The sequence below is a fragment of the Bos grunniens genome, chromosome 8 (assembly GCF_055505025.1).
Source record: "Bos grunniens cultivar Pamir isolate PY7600 chromosome 8, Bosgru_T2T1.0, whole genome shotgun sequence".
Classification (NCBI taxonomy): Eukaryota; Metazoa; Chordata; class Mammalia; order Artiodactyla; family Bovidae; genus Bos; species Bos grunniens.
Genome location: NC_141172.1, coordinates 8,505,955 through 8,531,018, shown reverse-complemented (window position 1 = coordinate 8,531,018; position 25,064 = coordinate 8,505,955). Strand labels below are relative to the sequence as shown.

The window sequence follows — 25,064 nt, the reverse complement described above, 5'->3', positions numbered from 1 at the left end:
TGTGCTTGGTCATGCCCGACTCTCTGCGACCTCATGGACTGTAGCCCGCCAAGCTCCTCTATCCATGGAGTTCCCCAGACAAGAATACTGGAGAGGGTTGCCGTTTCCTCCTCCAGCAATTCTTCCCAGCCCAGGGATCAAACCTGAGTCTCCTGTATCTCCTGCATTGCAGGCAGATTCTTTACCTGTTGAGCCATCAGGGAAGCAGTGCTTCAGAATCACCCATGGTGCATGTTGCAGCACAGATCTTGGGACCCCTCCACCCACCCCCCTGCCCCACCCCCGCCACACACACACAGGGATTCTGATTCGGTAGGTCGGGGGTGGGTGTGAGAACTGCATGTCAGACGCTCTCCGATGCGGTGCTGATGTTGCAGGTCCACAGACCACCCTTTGGGTGGTGTTGGAACAGATTGTGAGGAGAAGGCAAAGGGCTGGTGGTTGCGGGGTGGCTTGAGGTTCCTGGGGTCGTGAGGATGTGGGCATGATTGTAGGTGGAGGTGAAGGATGTAGCTGAGACAGGGAGAGGTGGAGAGGTTCGACACCCTGGAGAGAAAGGGGATGGTCAAGGAAAGAAATCCAAGGACGAGAGGAGAGGAACTGCCCTAAGAAGATGGAGGTGCCAGTGATCATGGTCCCAGGAAAAATATGAGTGGGCCGTCATGTCCTTCGTGACAGCCAAAGCCCCCTTGAGGAAGGGGATTTACTTGTAGCTCCCCCCTCTTTTTTATCTCCCACCTTCTGCAGCTGCTGTTTACCTTCACCTCTCTGACTCTCCCACTGTGCCTAGGGCCCTTTGTCTCTCTGCCAACATCCTCCCAGCCCTGTCACTTCCGCATACAGATCCATAAAGAGATGACTTGCTACAGATGAATGCTCAGTAACGAATAGACTTTCTGAAACACAAGGCATTTCAAGGATAAAGGAAAATTTCAAAAAATGTTTGATCATTGTTGTTAAAATTGTGTCTCTACCACCTTCTTGCTAGACTGCCGTCAAGCTGTTTGAGAGCACCCCTGGGATGTCGGTCCTTGGCGTCGCAACCATAGCAAAGCACAAAACCCGGCTCTCTCCCCTCTGCTAACCAAAGCTCGCTTCCTTGTAGCCTTAGAGCCTGCAGCCAAACTAGAAAGGCTTCAAAAGTCACTTTGTATGATTTAAAAAAAACAGCCATTACCCCGACGATAGCTGTGAGCAGCTACATGCCGGTGTGTGTCACATTGTCTGAGTTCAAGACAACAAAAATTTATTGAAGGCTGGTCCTAGAACAAGCACCAGGAGAGGCGCCGAGACCCAAAGATTAGAGAAATACTGTTTGGGTTCTGAGAGGCCCTTCATGTCCCTCTTTTTTCTGAGTCCTGAACCAGGTGATAGAGGAAGCAGACTGAGATGAAAATATCACCTTCCTTGCTGCTAACGCTGGTCTGGAGGGTATAGCTTGGACCCGGGGGCAAAACGGGCATCTCATTTCTTCCTCCATGAACAGAACTCTCCCCGACACATAGGCTAAGCTATGGGAAAGCAAAGGAAACTGCTTTCTCACTACTGCATGAGCAGAGATGAAGGTATATGGCCTGTGGGACAGACATCTCCAAGAGGGAAACTCAGAAGGGGCCTGGGCAGTGTGTGTGTGTAGTGGCCCTGTGTGTGTGTGGGCACTCAGTTGTGAGTGACCCCATGGACTGCAGCCCACCAGGCTCCTCTGTCCATGGGATCTCCCAGGCAAGAATACTGGACTGGGTTGCTATTTCTTCCCTCAGGGGATCTTCCCAACTCAGAGATCAAACCCAAGTCTCCTGCATTGCAGGCAGATTCTTTACTGTCTGAGCCACCAGGGGAGCCCTATACCTAGTCTTATTAATCATAGAAGTACTTTTTTCTTCCTGGAGGAGGAGGAAATAAGGGAAGTAGGTCGAGAGAAGAATAGACGTGTTCTTCTCAGTACTGTGGACAGAGAATATTTCCTATGTTTTTAAACAATGTTCAGTTTATTTTTTAAACAAATATTTATGTATTTTGGCTGTGCTGGGTCTTAATTGCGACTCACAGTGTCTTCATTGTGGCATGTGGGCTTCTTAGTTGCGACATGTGGGATAGTTTCCCGAGCAGGGGTCAAAGCTGGGCGCCCCCTGTATTGGAAATGCAGAGTCTTAGCCACTGGACCACCAGGGAAGTCCCTATTCTAAGTTCTTGGTCAAAGAAGCCTAGAGAGATGGGAAGAGCATGGTTTCTCCATCACTCTCCAACTATATAATCTCTCTCTCTTTTATTTTTGAAATAACTTTATTTATTTTTGGCTGTACTGGGACTTCACTGCTGCACAGGCTTTTCTTTAGCTGTGGTGAGCAGGGACTACTCTCTAGTTAGTGTGGCTTCTCATTGCAGTGGCGTCTCCTGTGGGATGTGGGCTCTAGGGCTCGTGGGCTTCAGTAGCTGTTGCAGCTCCCGGGCTCTATCGTTGTGGCACATGGGCGTAGTTGCTTTTCTGCTGTATTAGCAGGCAGATTCTTTACTACTGAGCCACCAGGGAAGGCAACCATAAGCTCTATTAGCCCTTGAGTTTTATAATCAGACCTCTGGCCAACTGAGGATGGGGCTGCCCTCCTGAGATACATGTCTTGGAAGTGAGAAGACAGAAGTGCCAGGGGTTATATTCCAAGCATCAGGGGCAATTGGTTCAACTTTCAGAATATCTTTCCCTTGTGTAATGCTTCTGTGTACCTGCCTGGAAGCCAGTGTGGGCTTTCCAGCTATGCCTGCAGAGGAGTCCATAAAGGGACAGAATGGAGTCATTGATCGGATTAACCCCAGCACTGTGCTTTGCTCCGAACCAAAGGCTTATTTTTCTATTCTAGTTCTCAGCTCAAGAATGTCCAGCCATGTTTTGCTGCGAGCCCAAAATTTAGCATCAGAATATTACAGTAAAACCATGCGAGCAACATAAAATTGCCTTGAATTAGAATACTCCTCCCATGATTAAATTCCAAAGGGAATTTAAGTTCCTACCTCAAGAAGCTTCAACAAATAATTACAACCCAGCCTGAGCGCTGGCTTCCGCCATGGCTCAGTGGTAAAGAATCTGCCTGCAATACAGGAGATGCAAGAGATGCATGTTCATTCCCTGGGTCAGGAAGATCTCCTGGAGGAGGGCATGGCCCCCCACTCCAGTATTCTTGCCCGGAGAATCCCCTGGACAGAGGAGCCTGTCAGGCTACAGTCCCTAGGGTTGCAAAGAGTTGGACACGACTAAAGCAACTGAGCACACACACTGAGCATTTTAGGTTAAAAATAAAAACACAACAACTTACAGGAGGCAGGGTTGATTCTATCTGAGAGAGTGGGGAAAGTATTTCACATTAGTAATAGCTTTTAAAAAATATCTTATTATGAAAAAATTTCAAACATACAGAGATGCTGCAAGAATAGTAAGCATTCACTCAGGTTCACCAATATTAATATTTTGCTGTATTTGTTCTCTCTCTCTCTAGGTAAACACATACACACCTTTTTATTCCCCCAGTGGTGCTGGGAGGCATACGGTGATCTTCATTCCTGGACCAGGGATGGAACACGTGTCCCCTGCAGTGAAAGCATGGAGTTTTAACCGCTGGACCACCAGGGAAGCTCCCCTTATCATACACACACACTATTATTTTTATTAATTTTGCTGAAACATCTTAAAGTTGCAGACATCATCATACTTTGCCCCTAGATACCTCAGGATGTCTCTCTTAAGAACAAGGACCTTTTGGGACTTCCTTGGTGATTCAGTGCTTAAGACTCTGAGCTTTCAATGCAGAGAGTGTGAGTTTGATCGCTGCTTGGGGAACACTAAGATCCCACATAGCTCGTGGCATGGATTCACAACATATAATATTGTTTTAGTGCTATTATTATATGGTAAAGGGTCTTTTTTCTAATTTTATTGCTTGTTCAAAAAATGTATTTTATAGCACATTTTTTCCCAATGTATGAAGAGCATCTAACCCAGGGTTTCACATTACATTTACTTGTTATGTTTCTTTAGTCTCCTTTGATCTAGAACATTTCCTCAGCCTGCCCCTCCCTCCTTCCTTTTTTTTCCCCCATGATATTGACATTTTTAGAATATAGGTCAGTGTTCTGGTAAAATGTACCTCAGCATGGGTTTATTTGATTGTTACCTTGTGGTTAGATTGCCTCATACTTTCTTTTTCCCTTTGATATAATTTCAAACTTACATAAAAGTCAGAATTATACAGAGTTTTGCACCTTCTTTTTTGTAAGTTCCAAATGATTCTTCTCCAGATTCACCAACTTTTAACATTTTATCACATCTACACTTGTCTTACCATTTTCTCTTTCTCTTCCTCTCCCTGTATGTGTATTTTTATGTGTGTGTATAGAGAGTAGTTAAAGAGTCTGAACCAGTTAAAATAGTATCACCCTGTTAGTAACAGATTTGAAATTTTTAATTTTTTAAAAAATACTTATTTATTTGGCTGTGGTGAGCCTGGTTGCAGCGCTTGGGGTCTTCACCGTGTTGTGCCCGAGCTTCCGTTGTACTGCACAGACTCTTTAGTTGCGGCTTGTGGATTCCAGGGATGGGGGCTCAGTAGTTGTGGCTCACTGGCTTAGTTGCTCCATGGTATGTGGATTCTAGTTCCCTGACCAGGGTTTGAACCTGTGTCCCTTGCATTACAAGGCAGATTCTTAACCACTGGACCACCAGGGAAGTCCCAATTTTTAAATTTTAAATTAAAATTGTGTATATTTAAGGTATACAACATGATCTGGTATACATGTACATAGTAAAATGGTTATACTAGTCAAGCTAATCAACATATTCATTTAATCACCCTGGAATTGTTAACCTTTTATTGTGGTGAAATCTAACCTCTTAGCAAATTTCCAGTATTCAGGCCAGTGTTGTTACCTGCAGCTATCATGCTGCACACTAGATCCCCAGACTTAGTCATCTTGCAACTTTGTACCCTTTGACTGACATCTCCTTGTTTCCCCCGCCTCCACACCTCTGGAAACCACCATTTCACTCTCTGTTTCTCCGTATTTGATATCACTAGATTTCACATATAAGTGAGATCATGCTTTTTTTTTAATTTCTGCATCTGGCTTATTTCACTTAGCATAATGTCCCTGTGTTCATCCATGTCACAGAAGTCAGGGATTTTTTCTTCTTCTTTTTTAAAAAAGATTATTTATTTGGCTGTGCTGGGACTTAGTTGAAACACTCGGGATCTTTAGTTGTGGTATGTGGGATCCAGTTTCCTGACCAGGGAGCGAACCCAGGCCCCCTGCATTGGGAATGCAGAGTCTTAGCCACTGGACCGCTAGGGAAGTCCTTCTTTTGAAGGCTGAATATAGTTCCACTGTGTGTATCCATCCAGTGGATAATTAGGTTGTTTCCATATCTTGGCTATTGTGAGTAACAGTGTAGCAAACATGGGAGTACAGATTTCTCTTCAAGGTACTAACTGCATTTCCTTTGGGTATATACCCAGAATATGGTAGTTATCTTTTTAATTTTTTAAAGAATCCCCATACTGTTTTCCATATGGCTGTATGACTTCACAGTCTCAACAATGGTCTGCTAAGTTTCCCTTTGTTCCACATCTTTGGCAACACTTTGTCTTTTTGATGGTAGCCATCCTAACAGGTGTGAAGTGACTTCTCATTGTGGTTTTGATATGCATTTCCCTGATGATTTGGAGAAGGCAATGGCACCCCACTCCAGTACTCTTGCCTGGAAAATCCCATAGACGGGGGAGCCTGGTGGGCTGCCGTCTATGGGGTTGCACGGAGTTGGACACGATTGAGCGACTTCACTTTCACTTTTCACTTTCATGCATTGGAGAAGGAAATGGCAACCCACTCCAGTGTTCTTGCCTGGAGAATCCCAGGGACAGGGGAGCCTGGTGGGCTGCCGTCTATGGGGTCGGATTAACGATGTTTGGCGCCTTTCTTGTACTTGTTGATGATTTGTCTTTGGAAAAATGTTCAGGTTTTTCCCCCATTTTTTATATGGGTGTTTTGGTTTTTTTTTTTTTGTCACTGCGTTTGTAGGAGTTCTTTATATATTTTTTAATTTTAACCTTTATCAGATATATGGTTTGAAAATATTTTCTCCTAATCTATAGGTAGCTTTTTCAATGCATTGTTTCCTTTGCAGTGCAGAAGCTTTATAGCTTGTTTATTTTTGCTTTTGTTGCCTCAGTTTTTGTTGTCATGTAAGTGATAGCTTTTTGAAAAAATTCTTGAGGAGTGAAGAAGCTTTCCAGTTGGACGAAACAACTTGGGCGTGGGAAGGGAATTAAAACCAAAGGGATCAGCATGTCAGAAATGTAAGCCAGTGTGTGTATGATGTAGCTGGTGAAGAGTCAATATTTTAGAGTAACCAGGATGGGGGAGAAGTGACCAGGAAGGCAGCTGGGCTTTGTTCCATATGATAAAAAGAGATGTTGATGGTGTTAAAGCAAAGAGATGACAGGATCAGATTTAATTTCTAGAGAATTAAACTGCAGGGCAATTTGGAGGAGAAAGGGTAAAGCCGTGCAACAAAGTGGACATTGCATTAGACCAGACGGTGATGAAGGCCTGAGGAAGGGGATGTAGGGGGGAATGTTTGTTGAATTCCAATTATGTGCTGGCCATTTCTGCACATGGTAGCTCATTTAACTCTCACGAAACCCAGAGGTCAGAGAGGTTAAGTAACTTGGCCCAGAACAATCATTGTCAGCTTATGGTATGGTTAATATTTGAACTCAGGCTCATGTGACTCTAAAGCCCACTCTGAGCTACCACAGCATCATGAAGGACGGGGCAGGACTGATAGGATTCTGAGTATCAAGCTCTGATAGCCAGTTGGACACAGTGGGGAAGCAAGGGAGACAGGAAAGATAACTAGTTAATGTTAATAATGGAAATGTTATAGGGAAGAAAAAGAATTGGAGTAGATAGAGAAAATGATGACTTTGTTAACAGGCTCTATGAATTTGATTTTGAAGCCTTGGTTTTTTTAACCCCCTGGGACAAGTTATCTAGAGAGTAGTTTGGCTCAAGAGCTCAGAAGAAAGGTCTAGGTTAGAAGCAGAGATGTGGCTACTGGAGTTTTGACTGCATTCACTCCGTGAGTGTTGAATGAGAGCAGAAGATGGTGGAGGGCAGGATCCCGGGCACATGAACACATATAGGGTGGTGGAGAAAGAAGAGCTAGTGAAAGAAAAGAGTGGTGGGAGAGCTAAAATTGGACCATTTCAAGAAAGTGGGAGAAGGCAATGGCACCCCACTCCAGTACTGTTGCCTGGAAAATCCCATGGATGGAGGAGCCTGGTAGGCTGCAGTCCATGGGGTCGCTACGAGTCGGACACGACTGAGCGACTTCACTTTCACTTTCCACTTTCATGCATTGGAGAAGGAAATGGCAACCCACTCCAGTGTTCTTGCCTGGAGAATCCCAGGGACGGGGAAGCCTGGTAGGCTGCAGTCCATGGGGTCCCACAGTCGGACACGACTGAAGTGACTTAGCAGCAGCAGCAGCAGCAGCAGCAGCAGCAAGTGTCTAAGACTACCATGTGTTCTGCAAAAGGATTCCAAAAGAAAAGATTCATCGGGATTAATGACTAAGGAACTCACCGGTTACCTTTCTTCCCTGGTGGTCCAGTGGTTAAGAATCCACCTGCCAATGCAGGGGACATGGGTTGGATCCCTAGTTTGGGAAGATTCCACATGCAACAGGGCAACCTGCAAGCCGCAACTACTGAGCCTCCGGCCTAGAGCCCAGGAGTCATAACTACTGAGCCTGTGTGCTGCAACTGCTGAAGCCCGTGCTCCCAACAAGAGAAGCAGCCATCGAGAAGCCCTCACCCTGCCACTAGAGAAAGCACACGCGTAGCAACAAAGACCCAGTGCAGCCAAAACTAAACGAGTTCTGGTGGCTGATGATCGAGTTAACATTATGAGGGTTTACTATTTGCCAGGCGCTGGGCTAACAATTTATATTCATTATCCAGGATAATCCTTACCATAATCCTAAGAGGTAGGTACTATTTTATTCCCTTTTTCTGATGAGGCAATTATAGCTGAGAGAATGTAGAGAGGTTAAGTAATATGCCCAAAGTTATACCACCAGTGGGCTTCCCGGGTGGCACTAGTGGTAAAGAACCTGCCTGCCAATGCAGGAGACATAAGAGATGCAGGTTTGATTCCTGGGTTGGGAAGATCCCCTGGAGGAGTGCGTGGCAATCCACTCTAGTATTGTTGCCTGGAGAATCCCTGAGACAGATGAATCTGGTGGGCTACAGTCCACAGGGTCGCAAAGGACAAGACTGAAGTGACTTAGCATGGATGCATACCACCAATAATAGAATAAGGATCCAAAATCTCAACATTTCTGAGTTCAAAGCCCGTGTTACAAGATGATGATGCTTTAGGCCTGAGTCCGTGTACAAGGAAAACCCCTGTGTAGAGGAAAATCCCTGTGGTGAGGATGATACTGACTTTATGTAGCAAAGAGAGAATAGTTGATGGAACCATGTCTAAAGGAAAGATATTACATCTTATTAAAAAAACAGAGTGCCTTTACTTTGGAACTTCTCTTTGTCAAAAGCCAGATATGTACCCAGATGTCAGCTGAAGTAGCATTCTCTTTTGAGATTTAAGTAAGATTGGCTTGTCTCCATTCTGTATCCACTGGGGAGTTCAGTGCCCACTCCAAGATCTCTGTTAATTCCTGGGAGGTGATCTTATGGTTTGTTTGGCTGTTGCATTTCTGCTTCCACTAAATTTTATTTATTTATTTCTCTTTGAACGTCATTGTGGCATGTGGAATCTAGTTCCCTGACCAGGGATGGAACCTGGAGCCCCCTGCTTTGGGATCAGGGAGTCTTAACCACAGGATAGGACCACCAGAAAAGTCCCAAATTCTTCATCTCACTTGTACCTCAGTTCCCATGTTCTTATTCCTTGGTTCCATGCTGACCCAGGTGTAGAACTCAGACCTACCCCGGATCTTTTTTTTTTCTTGGATTTTCCCCAAAATCACTCACACAAGGCATTTGTACATGTATCAGGTATTACTGAGGGCTTAGGGCATTTTATATCCTTAGCAACACAACAATGTAAAGCCCAATAATAGATATTTCTATTTTAAACATACCTGCAGTTTCCCGATCCCTGGAGCTCTCTCCCTAAGCTTGAACCTCCCACATGGTTGTTTGAGCCTCATCTCTCTTTACCGCCCCACCCACCCCATTTCATCTTCTCTTTGCTCTTTCAGTCCTCATGTTATTGGTCTCTCTCTTTTTTTCAAATGTAAATCTGTTAGCTATCTCTTTGTTTCAGTTTTATTATAAGGCTAGCTTTCCTCTTTCGTATTTCAGGTGTTCATATGAAGTACTTTCCTCAATTAGGCATTTTCTGCCCCTAAGAGGAGCCCTGGCATCAACTGCTGAAATATTAACTTTGCACCCCGGTGTTTATGTTGCTGTTGTTCAGTCTCCAAGTCATGTCTGACTCTTCGTGACACCGTGGACTGCAGCACGCCAGGCCACCCTGTCCCTCACCCCTCCTGGAGTTTGCCCAAGTTCATGTCCGTTGAATCGGTGATGCCATCCACCAATATTTATCAGATCATATTTATAGATGGGTTTAAAAGTTGGAAGAGGGAATTTAGAAGAGATCCTGTCTGACCTGCCTTCTTAGTGCAGCGGGAAGCCCATCAGTCTCATAAAAGAGATTCTGTTTGTTGCTTCTGTTTTCTCTGTGAATAGAAGACATGCTCCTCTGTTGAGATAAGGATGGGCATAGTTAGGATCTGACAGCCATGATGAGGGATTCTGTCAATAGAAATTAACCAGATTTATAAAATATTATAAAATGTTACATTTACATAGGACGATATTCCTTTAACTAAAGCCTGCAGACTTGTAAAACTGATTCCTTTGCTAGAGCTGGATTTTTCAGTTTACTGAGTACTCTGGTCAATATGAGAGAAGTAGAAAAAGCAACAGAGAAGGAAGAAGTCAATGTAAGCAAACTGAAGCCAGGATAATGGACATCATAGACCTCGCTAATCCTTTCTCTCTCCCAACGTCCGTATGAATACACATTAACTGTTGTGGCATTGCGCTGGGGCCAGAGACCTGTTCATCTTGCAGCCAAAAAAGGAGTTGCATGAGTTATTTATTGTTCCATAACACGATACCTCACACTTCATCATTTAATACACAGCAGTTTATTATATCTCAGTGTCTGTAGGTCAGGGATTCAGCAGCTGCCTAGCTGGGCAGTTCTGGCTCAGGGTCTTCCATGAGGCTGCACTCATCCAAAGGCTTGACTGGGGCTGGGGGGTCTGCTCCCAGTGCCACTCACCTGGCTGTGGGCAGGAAGCCTCAGTTCCCATCACAAGGACCTCTCTGTCGTGTGACTCGTGACATGGCAGCTGGCTTCTTGCAGAGGGAGAGATGGAAGAATGAGAGAGCAACCCCCTGGCAGCTGAACAGCCTTGTATGACTTAATCTCAGGAGTGACGTGCCATCACTTTTCCTGTGTTCTCTTGGCCATACAGACCACCCCTGGTAGCGTGTGGGAGGGGCCCACAAGGGTGTGAATACTGGGAGGCAGGGATCACTGAGGACGTACTGGAGGCCTGCTACCACAGGAGTCTTTCCACAAATGTTTTTAAGCATGTCTGTGTGGGCTCATACTTAATTCATTTTTAAAACTGAGGTATAATTGCTTTACAGTGTTTTGTTTCTGCTGTACAACAAAGCGAATCAGCCATATGTGTACATACATGCCTCCTCCCTCTTGAACCTTCTTCCCGCCACCGTCCATCCCACCCCTCAGGTCATCGCAGAGCGTGGAGCTGAGCTTCCTGTGCTCTACAACAGCTTCCCACTGGCTGTCTGCTTTACACATGGTAGCTCTACGTATGTCAATGCCAATCTCCCAGGCCATTCCATCCCCTCCTCCCTCCCACTCCATGTCCACACATCCATTCTCTACATCTGCGTCTTTATTCCTGCCCTGCAAATAGGTTCATCTCATGAAGGAGTATATTTAGTTAACTGACTTTTGGATTTACTGGACTAGTAAGATAGAAAATAACTGGTAATGGTAGGGGGCAAAATAGGTATGTTTCAGTATTTTGTCACATGAGGAAGATAAAAAACTGCCATTTACCATTACTATAATTCCATAAAAATACCTTTTAACACAAGAAAAGGGAAAGGACATAATCGCAAAGTGAAGAACAAATAAACTGTAAGAATAATAATAATTATTATTAGGTAATAAATTCAATAAAGTAAATTGAATAAATTTAGCTTTACTAAAAACTCCGTAACTTGCCTTTGCTTATCTCATTTAACTGTGGATTGATGAAAACTGCATTCTATCTACAAACTGTTAGTCAGAAACCACTGAGACAGACATAGAATGTCTTTAGAGATGACTGTGAGAATCATGTAGAAACATATAGTCCATTCAAAGTAAGTGAAAACAGAAGAAATAGAAGTGGTTAATACATAGAGATAGCAGTTTTATAAAATTGTGCTTATGAGGTGGAAGGAAGGCACAGAATTGGCAATTATTTAATTTACCAATTTTTGTGAGGTTTTTTTGCTAATTCGTGTTCCCACTGATATTTACTTGTTTATTATTTAAGTTAATTAAATATGAAATATAAGGAAATATTGAGAATCTTTGCAACATAGTTAAATGTACATAAAAATAATACAAATGCATGTAGTATTTGAACTTTTAAAGGATTTTCATAATTAGCATATTTCACATGTGGTTAAAGCATTTTTGGATTATTTACATCACTTATGTCAGCCATCCTTTTTCTAAATAATCACCTCTTCACTTTATAAATAGGCTTTTTTTTATAACCTACATAGTGTAATGATGGGTTTAGTACTTAAAGAACATCAAGTTTGTAACAAGAGGATGAAATATCGGACATACTCTGTTAGAGTTGAGTTTGGGTTTTAGTTTTGGCCTCCAGAATTGACGTATTTGTTGACATGTGGTCACACTTCCATCTGGTTCAATTTTTTGACCTGTGGTATAGCAGTTGTGAGGCTTCGGAGGCTTGGGTTGGGGAAGGGGTCAATGATTATTTTGTTCTGGGATTGACTGTGTCCACTTGCATCATGTTCTTACCATTTAGTGTGAGAATTCATATTTGGGAATATTTGAGAAAATAGTATTTCTCTTTAAAATCTTGTTGCAAACCTTCATGAATTGGTTTAAAATCTCCACATTTTTCTTTTGAAAATCTGCTTGGCAGAAACTACTGTTTTTTTTTTAATACCTAAATTCATATGTTATTTAAAAGTTAATATGTTTTTAAAGTTTTGAGCAAGATTACATTCAGAAATTGCACTTTCAATTTTGATTTTTCAGCCAGATTGTTCAAGTAAGAAGCTAATTGATCTTCTTTAAGTACTTCTAAGACACTTGGCTAATTTTCAGTTGGAATGCCTTGTTTACAGGAAGGATTTATAAGTGGAAGTAGTGAGCAGTTGATTTTTTGAATCTTTGTGTAGTGATAACTTTGGTATTAGGACCATCTTAGAGTCATGGAGCTGCCTACAGACATGACATTGGAACTCAGCCATCAGTGACTCAGCCTGACTTGTCTTTTTTTCTGCTTATAGATCTCATTACCTTAAGTTCTTCAAGTAGGCATTCATGCCGTGCTGTGGCATGTTATGCTTAACTAGGCTCGTTTTCACTACTCATTGTCCTAATAGGGCATGTGTTAGGGGCCTGTATATTAGCCTTTGGGAACATCTGTAGCACTATTTGGAACTTTTAGGAGCAAGCTTAGGAAATTCTGATCGCATTTTGAGATGCACTGAATGTTCAAAAGCTGTGCTGACAACATGAGCAGAGAGTAAAAACTCACAGGAGAGGGGGCTTCCCAGGTGGTCCAGTGGTTAAGACTCTGTGCTTCCAATGCATGGGGTGTGGGTTTGATCCCTGGTTGGGGAACTAAGACCCACTGTGGCCTCACAGCATGGTCAAAAAAAAGAAGAAAAAAAAAAAAAAGGAAGAAGGGAACTTAAAGACAGATCTATTATATTTGAGGGACATGTGTGTGTGCTCAGTTGCTCAGTCATGTCTGACTCTTTGTGACCCCACTGACTGCAGCCTGCCAGGCTCCTCTCTCCATGGAATTTTCCAGGCAAGAATACTGGAGTGCATTGCCATTTCCTACTCCAATTTGAAGGACAGTAGCTGTTTTTTTTTTCCTTTGGCCATACAGCTTGTGGGATGTTCATTCCTGGACAAGAGATCGAACTCATGCCCCTTGCATTGGAAGTATGGAATCTTAACCATTGGACGGCTAGGAAAGTCTGGACAATAGCTAATTTTTAGAATGTTAATTGGTCATTACAGATTACATGTCTTATGTAGATAACTAGTTTCATATCAGGCTAAGTTTCCTGATGTGAAACTAGTACAAAACTTTATTATATATTTTAAAAATTTTCATTGGAGTACAATTGATTTACAGTGTTGTGTTAGTTTCGGGCGTACAGCAAAATGAATCAGTTATACATGTACTTGTATCCACTCTTTTTTTTAATCAATAGACTCTTTGCCCATATAGACTATTACAGAGTACTGAGTAGGGTTCCTTGTGCTATCCAGTAGGTTCTTATTAGCAAAACATTTTTCACAGCCACATGCAAGGTACTGAGGAAATGAATTAAATCCTCATTTTGATAATAATATGTGCTTTGTTTTGGAGCTCAGTTTAACTCAGTATTCTTACTACAAATTAGCCACAAACTGCTCAAACCATTCCTCCTTTTGCCAGATTATAAAACAAAAAACAAACAAACAAAAAAAAACAGCCTCCTTTAAAAGGTAACATCAAAGCAAGGACTTTTGGGTTGAGCTATTTAGCAGGCTAAAGAATGCCATCCATGGAGCCTCAGAAGATGACCTTTTGTCTTTCTGGCATTGATGGACCTTGGGACTCTAATCTAGAAATTGTCACACATTGTTCTAAATATAAGCCACAAAACTGCTCAATCATATATATATAGAAAAGATCTTGAGTGGTGGTTGTCAGCACTTTCTTCTAAAGTCAAAGCATTACAGAGAACAAGTTCTTATCTGACTTAAACTCACTGATAATTCCTGAATCATGCCATTTGAAGGTTGATGGGGATCACCAATGGCTTGGTTGTGATTTATCTAGAAGTCTTGCTGAGTGGATTGTGAGTCTGGCCATCATTGTGGGAAGTGACCACTGGCGTCTGCTTCCCTCTTAGGGAGTAACTTTAATCATTAATTTCCATAGGACTAAAATCCCCTTCTCCTGGGTATTAACATTTTGGGGAAACTAGGTAATCAGTGGGGACCCGCTGACAGAGCATTTTGCTGAAATTTTTAAACAATTTCCTGGTATAAGAATACAGTCTTACTTAGTATAATTTGTCACGTTATATGCATTTTATATTTCTCTGACACCTATAACTCAAACTGTAATTCCCTTGTGAAAAAAATAAGTGCTTACCATTCTTCTTCGGACAGCCAGTTTTTAAATCTTCTTTATCATTTCCCCATTTAAAACCAGATGCCTTAGTTAAATTGCAACATGCAATTCATGTTTACATTTTCAGCATTTCTCTCTCATTGCAATGCAGTTGATTTGTTAAGATTTCAGACTCCAGGATTAGACTGCTTGGATCCAAATCCTGCCAACACCACGGCTGTGTGATTTGGACAAGGGCTTCAGTTAGCTCATCTGAGAATGGGAATCATAATGGCACTGTGTAGGGTTGTTACAGGAACTAAATGAGATAATACATGCCACAAACAGAAACCTATTTAAACTAGTTTAAATAAGTAAGATTTCCTTTTTTGAAGTCATAGGGCTACATGGGACTTCGCAGGTGGATCAGTGGTAAAGAATTCAAAGCAGAAGATGTGGATTCGATCCCTGGGTTGGGAAGATCCCCTGGAGACAGAAATGGCAACCCACTCCAGTATTCTTGCCTGGGAAATCTCATGGACAGAGAAACCTGGCGGGCCGCAGTCCATGGGGTCCAAAAGGGTCGGACATGACTGAGCGACTAAGCAGCAAGGCTACACGAGCAATCTGAGGGACACCCAGTGACAGGTGGGGCGCATGCGTACCAGAGCTGGTGCGTAAGCAGCCTCTGGGGCATCTCACTGCATCTCCCACAGGTTTGTTTTGCTTCCTTGCATTGTGTTGGCTCTTTTTTCTGCAGACCAGTTTTCTTGGTTTATCACCGTGCATATGTCCAGAAATTCTTTGCCCCAAATCTGTGCAGTTTATTGAATGAAGTACTTCATCACCTGATTCAGCTTCATGGGGTCAAGTTTCCAGGTCCAGTCAGCTGGGGCTGGAGGGGAGGTGGCTCTTCTGAAGATTGACGGATGGACAGGGTTTAGTGTCTCTGAGAAGGTGGTGGGGGTGGGCCCAGCCCAGCAATGATTGTCATCTCTAGCATAATCATAGTGACAATGTTCAAGGGTGACTAAAGCTTCTTGCCTTGATCATTACTTATTTTTTTAAAAACATTCAAAAGCAAAGGATAATATCCACATAGAAAAGGACACATATAATAATCATACAACTTGATGGATTTGGATAAACTGAACATACCTGTGGAACCACACCCAGCTCAAGAGATAGAACAAGCACCCACAGAGCCCTTTTTTTGCTCCCCTCCAGTCGCTACTCCTTCAGAGTAGATTAGTTTTGCCTGTTTTTTATACTTTCTGTAAATGGGATCATAGCCTGTATATTTTCGTGTCCAGTTTCTCTTGCTTAACATTGAGACGTTCATCAATATTGTTGTGTGTGTTTGCAAAGCATTCATGCTCATTGCTGTATTCCACAGTGTGAATCTGCTGTTTAGTCTGTCACTGCATATCTCCGTAGTTTATTTCTAGTGGTGCAGCCCTGGCTTTGTTGAACATGTACATGCTAGCACTGATCATTTTTACCACCAGAGGCTTATACAGGGTGTGGTGAATTATCGTCCATTACATGTAACTGGATTGATGATCTCTTACAGATGAATATTGTTATGCTTTCTCTCTGGTGATTACTCATCTTTTTAAGCTGTGACTTTCATGGTATGAGGGCAGGATCATGTTTTAGATATTTTGCATATATGAAAGAACTTTGCATACACTTTAATAAGTGCTCAGTTGTTTATTTTCTGATTTTTTAAAAAACCTTTTTTGTTTTATACTGGAGTATAGCTGATTAACAATGTTGTGATAGTTTCAGGTGTGCAGCAGAGTGACTCAGCCATGTATATACATATATCCTTTCTCCCCAAACTCTTCTCCCATCCAGCTACCACATAACATAGGTATTTATTGATAGAATGAAAGAATGAACAAATGAATGAATGGTATATGCCTCCTTCTTTTCTGGGAACAAGTCCTATTTATAGGAGAAGCTCCATGTACTATATTTAGACAAGGCTTACCTGCTGCTTAGCCAAGGTTGATTGATCGAGGGGTGGACATGGGACTCAAGTGAGGCCAGTCATGTCTCTTCTGGAATTTAAAAGCTGGAACCAAAGAGAGTGGGCACTACTAAGTCCCTGTGACCATGCTCTGGAAAGCAGACTCATAGGCTCCTGCTGGTTGGTACCAAAGGCACACTCAATTCTGTTCTCTGACTCCTTGAAACAGATAAAAAGATCTACATATATGACTGTTAAATAGCAATGCAAAACTATTTTGATCAAGTTCCAAAGTGCAAAAATATACTGTAATAGGTATACAGTATGGAGAGATCGGTGAAGACGAGCTTCATTGTGTGTCCTGTTGCCTTGGCTTTCTTGCTCGAGGGAGATCCTGTGAATGTAATTGTATTTCCTAAGTCAGAAATTGAAATGGTTAAGGCAGTAGTCCAGGAGAAGACTCGTGAGGACTTGAGCCTGGGAATTAGGTGTGAGTAGAGATGGCAGACTGGTTCCAAATAGGAAAAGGAGTTCGTCAAGGCTGTATATTGTCACCCTGTTTATTTAACTTATATGCAGAGTACATCATGAGAAAGGCTGGACTGGAAGAAACACAAACTGGAATCAAGATTGCTGGGAGAAATATCAATAACCTCAGGTATGCAGATGACACCACCCTTATGACAGAAAGTGAAGAGGAACTCAAAAGCCTCTTGATGAAAGTGAAAGTGGAGAGTGAAAAAGTTGGCTTAAAGCTCAACATTCAGAAAACGAAGATCATGGCATCCGGTCCCACCACTTCATGGGAAATAGATGGGGAAACAGTGGAAACAGTGTCAGACTTTATTGTTCTGGGCTCCAAAATCACTACAGATGGTGACTGCAGCCATGAAATTAAAAGACGCTTACTCCTTGGAAGGAAAGTTATGACCAGCCTAGATAGCATATTCAAAAGCAGAGACATTACTTTGCCAACAAAGGTTCGTCTAGTCAAGGCTATGGTTTTTCCTGTGGTCATGTATGGATGTGAGAGTTGGACTGTGAAGAAGGCTGAGTGCCGAAGAATTGATGCTTTTGAACTGTGGTGTTGGAGAAGACTCTTGAGAGTCCCTTGGACTGCAGGGAGATCCAACCAGTCCATTCTGAAGGAGATCAGCCCTGGGATTTCTTTGGAAGGAATGATGCTGAAGCTGAAACTCCAGTACTTTGGCCACCTCATGCGAAGACTTGACTCATTGGAAAAGACTCTGATGCTGGGAGGGATTGGGGGCAGGAGGAGAAGGGGACGACAGAGGATGAGATGGCTGGATGGCATCACTGACTCGATGGATGTGAGTCTCAGTGAACTCGGGGAGTTGGTGATGGACGGGAGGCCTGGCGTGCTGCGATTCATGGGGTTGCAAAGAGTCAGACAGGACTGAGCGACTGATCTGATCTGATCTGAGAGATGGTAGACCTCTTGCAGATCAAGGCTTTAAGCCTTGAAAATGGATTTCACATGCAGGTAAAGAGAGACGTTGAAGATGATGCCAGGGGAGTTCCCTGCTGGTCCAGTGGTTAGGACATTGTGCTTTTACTGATGTGCTGCTACTGCTGCTAAGTCACTTCAGTTGTGTCCGACTCTGTGCGACCCCATAGACGGCAGCCCATCAGCTCCCCCGTCCCTGGGATTCTCCAGGCAAGAACACTGGAGTGGGTTGCCATTTCCTTCTCCAATGCATGAAAGTGAAAAGTGAAAGTGAAGTCGCTCAGTCAGGTCCAACTCTTAGCGACCCCATGGACTGCAGCCCACCAGGCCTCTCCATCCATGGGATTTTCCAGGCAAGAGTACTGGAGTGGGGTGCCACTGCCTTCTCTGATGTGAGCCAGGTTCAATCCCTGGTCGGGAAACTAAGATCCTGCAAGCCCCAAGGTGTAGCCAAAAAAAAAAAAAAAAAGATGCCAGGTTTTGAATTTCTATTTTAGGTAAGAATGAGTGCATGTGTGCGTGCTAAGTTGCTTTAGTCATGTCCGAGTCTTTGGGAACCAATAAATAAGGGGATTTGAGGAGAGTACACAGGGAAGGGATAAAGATGAGTTCAGTGTGGGAGGCATAAAGTTTAAGGGCCTGGCGAGACAGCCAGATTGTTCTGGTCCAGAATGTTGACTCTGGAGCTGGGGAGAGTTGGGAGTCGCATCTGTGATCACTTGGTGCCTCACTCTATGATCTTGGGCACCTTCTTTATTTAGCCTCTTTTCTTTTTAAAGATTTTTTTTATTGTGGACCATTTTTAAAGTCTTGAATTTGTTACTTCTGTTTTATATTTTGGTTTTTTGGCTGAGAGGCATGTGGGATCATAGCTCTCTGACCAAGGATCGAACCCACACCCCCTGCATTGGCAAAATCCTAGCCACTGAACCACCAGGGGAGGCATGATTTAGCCTCTTTACATGTCAGTTCCCTATCAGTAAGCTGATTTCACCCTGCAAGGATTGAAATGAGACAGTGCTTACAAAGGGTTAAGCATATTGCCTGGCAATTAAGTATTCATGAAATAGGTATTCACAGGATGGTGATGGTATGGTGATGTCTCGAGTGCAGTTGGAAAACAGACTGGGATGATGCAGTGAGGGATCTGCTTCAAGGTGGAGATGATGCTCAGAAGAGACAGTGGGGAGGAAAAGAAAGGAGCCCAGGGACTTCCTTGGTGTTCCTGTGGTTAAGATTCTGAGCTTCCTTTGTAGGGAGCATGGGTTGGATCCCTAATTAGGGAATTTCCATATGCCCTATAGTGCCCCTCCCCGCCGCCCAAAAAAGCCCAAGTCATAACTGGTTAGTGAGATGAACTGTGTGAAAGGAAGAAGTAGTGGAAGAGGAGAGACGTGAAATCCACAGGAGGCGGATGCTCGGGAGCACCTGGGGCTCCGGGGATGTAGAGACTTCACCACATTTTGGTTGCGTATCCTTTTTCTGCCTAAATCTTGAACTGTTGTTGGAATCAAGGAAGTCGACATTTGGGGCAGCAATGTGTTAAGTCACTTAGGTGGAGAAGTTGTCTGGGCTGAGTCCTCCGGGAAGAAGCTACCTGCAGGTCCTCGCTTGTCCACGGGCACACGAACCAGCACCTGGTGATGAACCAGCACCTGAGGACCTGGCCCTGGCTTCTGTTGCGCCTCCTACCACACTGCCAGGCTTCAGCCTGCTGTCACAGACCTCTGGAGGAGAGTCAAGATGAACTGTTAAAAAATAAAAGGACAACTTTAGGCTACTCATATTTGGGCAACAGTTTTCCCTATTTTTATTTCTTGCCGTGCTTTTGACTTTTAAAGCATTTTGATGTTTGCTTCCTTGCCTGCAGCCTTCTTGAACAAAACTGGCAAAAGCTAGAAAGGGGTTGTTTTTGCACATATATGATGGTGGTGAGACTTTGAAGGTTTGAGTTTGTTCTTTGTAATAAAGGGAAAAGAAGAGAGAAGTGTGTGGTGAGGGATGAGGAAGGAGATGTCGGGAAAGAGAGAAGAAAAGGGGGATCAGAAAAAGGAGGGGCTGATGGGTATGGAGAGAGGAAGTGTGCTCTCTGGAAAACAGGTTGCTAGGTTTTTAAGTTTTGTTTTGCGTATGGAATCCTTGGCCCAAACGGTCCCCTATGGGAAACATCAATCTTCAGGGTTTTGTCCGGCCTCTGGGCTCCCCCAGGAAGGGTGTGTGATGAAACAGGGCTGCTGTGAGTGGTCTCAGGGGGTTGAGCTCCTCTAAGATACAGACCACCCAAGCAGCCGGATCCCAGCCAGCAGCTTCTTCGGTGTGTTTCCGGTTCCCTGGTCTAGAAGCCCCGCCTTTTGGAAATTAGAAACATGTTTTTAAAAAGTTGAAGCAAATTTGATCTTAGCTCATATTGCAGTTATAGATTTTAAATAATGACTTAAACTCATTCTTGAGTGACTAATAATGATCAGGTCTATCTTTCAGGATTGGTGGAGTTCCTTCTTTTTCTTGGGGATAGTTTTGGTCACCGCCTCCTGTACAATGTTGTGAACCTCCAGCCACTCTGTCTTCCACATCCAGCGTCCTTCGCCCACTCCCACCATTTTTCTCCGAAAAGTCTTGTCTTGACTTTGCAAGTGTGAAGGTTGACAAGTCTCTTAAGAGTTGTACGATGTGTGCACTTTTCCATTCCGAGAGGTTGGCTCTTAAGTATTTCAAACGGCTTCGCCTTTTCCTCCCGGTTGTGGCTGATCACGCCAACACGACTGGACTAAGCCATTGTTTCTGCAAAGCCCCGGGATTTTTCCCCTAGGCATTCTTGCTGTCCGGCCTTTTCTTTGCTGTTAAATATTCAGTGTTTCCCAACTCCAGACCTTTTGGAGACCGTCAGCTCATTGAAGAAGGCCTTTTCTGTGGGGACGGCTTTAGTTTTAGACCTGAAGTTCAATGGCTGAGGCTCTGGAGTCGGAACGCGTTCCAGGATCGGCGGAGAGCTTTCGCTCTATACCCCCTGGAGAGGTTTTTCGGAGAGTTGGGGCACTGGTAGAAGGCGGGTCTGACGGCCGAGAGAGGCAGGCCCGCGCTTCTTCCCCACGGGCGGCTCCCACAATCCCCGGCGCCGCTGCTCGCGGACCCTGGCGAGCCCGGCTGAGGGGTCCGAGGCCTCCGAGGCTTTTCGGACGCCGTCTGCGGAGCCGCGGAAGCCCTCGCCCCGCCCCTTCTGCCCCCGCCCCTCCACCCCCCGGACCCCAGGCTCGAGAGCGCTGGGGTTCGGCCATTTCCGGCGCTGCGCACTTCGGCAAGTTCCGCCGGCACAGGTCGGAAATGGCTGCTCGCCAGCAGGGGGAGCGGAGGATCCGGCGCGGCCTGGAAGGCGGGCTGCAGGCGGAGAGTGCGGCTTTTGGGAACCCGAGTCTCGCGCAGGCGGCAGCGGCTCGCCGCTGAACTGGAAGCCGGTAGGACTCCTGGCGGCGGCGGGAGCCCCGAGCAGCCGGGGCGGCGGCCCGGAAGAGGCTCGTGGTAGGGACCCCGGGGCCGGCCGCGAGAGCCGGGCACCGGGCTGGACCGGGTCTGGCTGCTCTGGGGTCGCGGGAGCCGGGGGGGAGGCTGCTGCCCTGCGTGGCGGGGGCGTGCAGCCTCGGAGTAGGCCTTCCGAAACGTCTCGGGGGCCCGGGAAAGGACCTCCGGGGCCTTAGCCACCAGCGAGGAGGGTAACCGGTAACGGGCCCCACCCTGGGGGTACAGGGAGCTCTAAACGCGACCTCCCCACCCCCACACGCCCCCTAGAGCCCCGGTTACCTCGCACCCACCTCCACCCCTTTTTCTAAAGGCTCAGCCTCAGCCATGCAGCCACTTCTGCACGCGAAAGTCCTCCCCCATCCTTTGCCCCCCTGTGTTTGTCCAGCGGCTTCTGTAGAGCATCTCCGGTCCACGAAGGGGCATCCGGACCTCCCCCCCTCCCCTTCTGAGCGCGCACACACTTCCACATCTGCTTTCCGCTGCATTCAGACACGGCCGCCTGCAGCTGCTCTTCCTTGGCCTCTTTTCACCCGGCTCACCTCCTTTCACGAGGAGCCCGCAATCAGAATAGCCACTTCCTGCCCAAGGAAGGGTCCAGGTGCTGCTCTTTTGTGCATCTGGGGCTCTGGTACCCAGGCTCTATAGTGATGGGCCTAGCGCTGCTCAGGCGGGAGAGGGGCTGCGGAGAGCGCGTCTACACGACTGAAATCTTAGCCGAGTTATCCCAGCGCGCGGCACGGTGCAGTGTGAATCCGAAGCCCTTCGGAAACCCGGCAGGGCTGCCAGACTGCAGAGAGGCTGTTTCTCTTCTCGACCTCTTGAGCCATTGTTAATCGTGGTTCTCAAAAGACTTGACTTTGGTGGATTCTTATCCCCTCTTTTCTTTTCAAAAATTCGAAAGGGCTTCATCAAGCCCCAAGTTCCACTCCTTCGGAGGAGGAGCAGACACTTGTCCTTTTTTCCCATATGTGATTTACTTAAGAAGTCTCGAGTAGTTCACCCTCCAGTTTAGGTAGCTTCATTTTTTGAAGGCTGGGCTTCCTAAGTGTTTTGTTGTTGTTGTTGTTGTTGTTTTTAATCTGTGCTTTGTGGTCACACAGACTGCATTTCCCCCGGTTTCGCCCAGCCAATGTCTTGCGCTCTGGTTCAGTTATTCTAACTGTACTGAGTGGCTGGGATGGTAACCTGGGAGATCCTGATAGTCTTTTGAGTGGAGCTCAGCGTTCTCAGCAAATTTTAGCAGGGGGACTTTAAAAGAAACAAGACCCATCTTCTTAAATTCTTCCTTGGTTCATTAAAAATACCGTCTCCTGTGGGAATTTCCTGTGGGGAGCCTGAGGAGTCAGAAGTAATCAGAAGTATGAGGGAACCTAGTCTGAGTGCTTTCTGGAAGAGGGTTAGAATTGTAGATCTTCAGAACACTGAAAACATATTTTATTTAATACTTGAAGGTGTAGCCGCTGCTCTGGGGGACATATCTACTAGATAAATGATTGACCAGTTTGAGTCTTCAAGTTCCCACCTCTCCCTCTATCAAAGGGGAGAAAACTCTGGCATTTAATGTTCTGCATGTAGTTGGAATCTTTTTGTCATTAGGCTTCAGAGCTTTAACCTGTGAAGAGAAAAGGCTTCCTGCAAACAGGATAGAGAGAAATGAGTCAGGGGTAGAGTTAAGCCTGAGAAGGAGGAGGTTGAATGGATGGCTTGAAGCCATGGGAAGAATGTTGTGGGGATTAGATAAGAAGCTGCCCTTTTCCTCAGAGCTTTAGGCTAGCTGTTGAGTGAAATCACTGAAGGGTGGTGCAGGAGTGGGGCCCAGGCTCAGTAAGCTGTGCTGAGTAGGAGGGTCCCTAACTGAGGCACTAACTGGAAAGACTATCAGGATCTCCCAGGTTACCATCCCAGCCGCTCAGTACAGTTAGAATAACTGAACCAGAGCGCAGGACACTGGCTGAGCAAACCAGGGGTCATGCCCTCTGCATGCCCACAAGGCATAGATTTAAAAAAAACCAAAACAACATGGGAAGCCCAGCCTTCAAAAATGAAGCTACCTAAACTGGAGGGAGAAATACTTAAGAATCTTCTTGCGTAAATCACATCTGGGACCTCACAGTGGTCCCCTGGAGGGAGGGTTGGAAATACTGCCTAAAGCAGGAGGAGATTCAGGTTATCAGGAGAAAAATGAAGGTTCCTTTGGATCATCTGTTGGTAGAGACGTGAATGTCTTTGCATATAATTACTTCAGAGTGAGGCAAGGAATATAAACCTTTCATAAAGCCGTAAACCCGTGCACTAATTTCTGCTGGATATTAAGTTTAGCTCAGAAAACTTCTGTTAACATATTTATCTCCACCCTGTTTTTCTTTCCCCTTAATTTTCTTAGCTATTTCTTTCGAAAACCTGTAATGATAGGGTAACTAAGAAGAAAGGATATTTCATGTATTTGTAGGTTCCTTGAAAATAGGGGCGCTCAGGCAGATGGAGTTCGAGAACTCAGGGGGAACGGGTAGACTCTCCAGTAAGCGTGATCTTTTCGTGCCTGAACTGGTCCCACACTCCTTGTACACTTGGAGTTCTTCAGATCTCTTTGGTGATATTACTAGATGAAGAGAAGCGGTATTAAACTTTTTATAATCCTGGGTGTATCAGAGGAATATGAAGACCTCACCTGGTGACATTTACCTCCTCTGCACTTAGGCTGTAATCTTCAGTCTAGGATTTTGCTCACATGCCCCCCAGATGACCCATAAAATAAGGGATGGAGCTGTGGGAAGATGAACTATGTCTCAGCATCCAGCCACCTTTGTGGTTTGTAACCCCGGAGTACTTTTACTGAAAAGTAGGCAAACTTTTTCTGTAAATGGCCAAATAGAGAGTTTAGGCTTTACAAGTGTTCAGCTTTGCCATTGTAGAGTGAAACAGACATATAGGACGTATATGCAGCGTGTGCCTGCAGCAGTACATACGTGCAGTCCATGAGTGAGTGATCAGGACTCTCTTCCAGTGTACCTCTATCTGCAGAACAGACACCTGGCTGTGGTTTGCCAGTGCCTGCCTGTGAGCATCACCCCTTCACACACACGTTATTGCTTTTGTATATTCCTCTGTTTGACGGGGCCCAGTACCTTTTAGACTGACCAGTGAGTGATATTAATGATTAACCTCCTGGATGTTTGCTTTGTTGACTGTATGTTTTCTTATTCTCTTATATTTGTGATCATTTTAACCCTCTTCCTCCAACCTCTTTTTAAAATGTTTTTTCGACAAAGATTTGCTACTGAGTGAGGAATAAAAAAATAATGAATTGGATTTGGAATATGCCCTTTGTCTGTATAGTAGGAGAGGTTCGACATACATAAATACATGGTGATGGTAGGTTACAGTAATGTCTTAAATTACTATAGTCCTTGTCGATCATGTCTTCATATATTGTTTCTCACATAGATTTTGATCTTTATAGTAACTGAGAGATAGGAGGCTAAGTGTTAGAATATTCCATTTTTTTAAAAAAAATATTTTTTTGCCTGTGCTGGGTCTTCGTTGCTGCACAGGCTTTTCTCTAGTTACAGGGAGTGGGGGCTACTCTGTGTTGCAGTGTGCGCGCTTCTCGT

The 25,064-nt window shown here is 44.7% G+C and overlaps 1 protein-coding gene and 1 long non-coding RNA gene across 7 annotated transcripts in view; one reads left to right on the top strand and one right to left on the bottom strand.

Annotated features, from left to right (window-relative positions):
- EXTL3 (exostosin like glycosyltransferase 3) overlaps positions 1-25,064 on the top strand; it is a 132,088-nt gene that overhangs the window by 46,438 nt on the left and 60,586 nt on the right. For 3 of the 5 annotated variants that reach the window (XM_086414767.1, XM_086414770.1, XM_086414771.1), the window contains exon 1: positions 21,207-21,389. The exons of 1 other annotated variant lie outside the window; for it this stretch is intronic. The gene's annotated coding sequence lies outside the window, so the exon portion shown is untranslated. Of the gene's footprint in view, positions 1-21,206; positions 21,454-25,064 lie in introns of those variants that run through there. One more of the 5 variants, XM_086414769.1, reaches the window with a different exon arrangement.
- LOC147366635 (uncharacterized) lies at positions 16,193-22,635 on the bottom strand. Of its 2 annotated transcripts, none has more exons than XR_015169421.1 (2): positions 21,993-22,635; positions 16,193-19,685 (listed from the first exon to the last, which is right to left on the bottom strand). It is a non-coding gene; the product is annotated as an uncharacterized LOC147366635 (long non-coding RNA). The 2 variants fall into 2 exon arrangements; XR_015169422.1 differs by lacking the exon at positions 21,993-22,635 and adding an exon at positions 21,744-21,889 and having other exon boundaries at positions 18,623-19,685.